Genomic DNA, 2,327 nt, shown 5'->3' with positions numbered 1-2,327 from the left:
CCTGACGAATCCCTTCAACACTAAACTCTGTCTCAGAGTCTGCTTTCTGAATACACCAACTGGTGAAACACCATAAGAGAAAGATGAGGTTGCCAGACCCTTGGGTAGAATTGGAATGTGAATCTCACATCAGGCATCAAAAGACCTGGTTCAAGTCCCAGATCAGCCACGGAGAGGCAGTGTGATCATTTTTTGTTTGTTTGTTTGTTTGTTTTTAATTATTTAGTTTAATTGGAGGCTAATTACTTTAAAATATTGTAGTGGTATTTGCCATAAATTGACATGAATCAGCCATAGGTGTACACGTGTTCCCCATCCTGAACCCCCTTCCCACCTCCCTCCCCCCTCCCTCCCCATCCCATCCCACTGGGTCGTGCCAGTGCACCAGCCCTGAGCACTCTGTCTCATGCATTAAACCTGGATTGGCGATCTATTTCACATATGGTAATATACATGTTTCAATGCTGTTCTCTCAAATCATCCCACTCTTGCCTTCTCCCACAGAGTCCAAAAGTCTGTTCTTTACATCTGTGTCTCTTTTGCTGTCTTGCATATAGGGTCATCATTACCATCTTCCTAAATTCCATATATATGTGTTAATATACTGTATTGGTGTTTTTCTTTCTGAATTACTTCACTCTGTATAATAGGTCCCAGTTTCATCCACCTCATTAGAACTGATTCAAATGCATTCTTTTTAATAGCTGAGTAATATTCCATTGTGTATATGTACCTCAACTTTCTTATCCTTTCATCTGCTGATGGACATCTAGGTTGCTTCCATGTCCTAGCTATTGTAAACAGTGCTGCGATGAGCACTGGGGTACATGTGTTTCTTTCAATTCTGGTTTCCTCGGTGTGTATGCCCAGCAGTGGGATTCCTGGGTCGTATGGCAGTTCTGTTTCCAGTTTTTTAAGGAATCTCCACACTGTTCTCCATAGTGGCTGTACTAGTTTGCATTCCTACCAACAGTGTAAGAGGGTTCCCTTTTCTCCACACCCTCTCTAGCGTTTATGTTTGTAGACTTTTTGATAGCAGCAATTCTGACTGGCATGAGATGGTACCTCATTGTGGTTTTGATTTGCATTTCTCTGTTAATGAATGATGTTGAGCATCTTTTCATGTGTTTGTTAGCCATCTGTATGTCTTCTTTGGAGAAATGTCTGTTTAGTTCTTTGGTCCATTTTTTAATTGTGTTGTTTATTTTTCTAGTCAAGGCTATGGTTTTTCCTGTGATCATGTATGGATGTGAGAGTTGGACTGTGAAGAAGGCTGAGCGCCAAAGAATTGATGCTTTTGAACTGTGGTGTTGGAGAAGACTCTTGAGAGTCCCTTGGACTGCAAGGAGATCCAACCAGTCCATTACGAAGGAGATCAGCCCTGGGATTTCTTTGGAAGGAATGATGCTAAAGCTGAAACTCCAGTACTTTGGCCACCTCATGCGAAGAGTTGACTCATTGGAAAAGACTCTGATGCTGGGAGGGATTGGGGGCAAGAGGAGAAGGGGATGACAGAGGATGAGATGGCTGAATGGCATCACTGACTTGATGGACATGAGTCTCAGTGAACTCCAGGAGTTGGTGAGGGACAGGAAGGCCTGGTGTGCTGCGATTCATGGGGTTGCAAAGAGTTGGACACGACTGAGCAACTGATCCGATTTTTCTGGAATTGAGCTGTAGGAGCTGCTTGTATATTGTTGAGATTCTTTGTCAGTTGCTTCATTTGCTACTATTTTCTCCCATTCTGAAGGCTGTCTTTTCATCTTGCTTATAGTTTCCTTTGCTGTGCAGAAGCTTTTAAGTTTAATTAGGTCCCATTTGTTTATTTTTGCTTTTATTTCCATTACTCTGTGAGGTGGGTCATAGAGGATCCTGCTGTGATTTATGTCAGAGAGTGTTTTGCCTATGTTTTCCTCTAGGAGTTTTATAGTTTCTGGTCTTACATTTAGATCTTTAATCCATTTTGAGTTTATTTTTGTGTATGGTGTTAGAAAATGTTCTAGTTTCATTCTTTTACAAGTGGTTGACCAGTTTTCCCAGCACCACTTGTTAAAGAGATTGTCTTTTCTCCACTGTATATTCTTGCCTCCTTTGTCAAAGACAAGGTGTCCATATGTGCATGGATTTATCTCTGGGCTTTCTATTTTGTTCCATTGATCTTATTTCTGTCTTTGTGCCAGTACCATATTGTTTTGATGACTGTGGCTTTGTAGTATAGCCTGAAGTCAGGCAGGTTGATTCCTCCAGTTCCATTCTTCTTTCTCAAGATTGCTTTGGCTATTCAAGGTTTTGTTTGTGTTTTTTTGTGTGTGTGTGTGTTTCCATGC

This window comes from Bos grunniens, chromosome 12 (assembly GCF_055505025.1).
Source record: "Bos grunniens cultivar Pamir isolate PY7600 chromosome 12, Bosgru_T2T1.0, whole genome shotgun sequence".
In the NCBI taxonomy this organism is placed as follows: domain Eukaryota; kingdom Metazoa; phylum Chordata; class Mammalia; order Artiodactyla; family Bovidae; genus Bos; species Bos grunniens.
Note: the sequence above shows the minus strand (reverse complement) of the source record.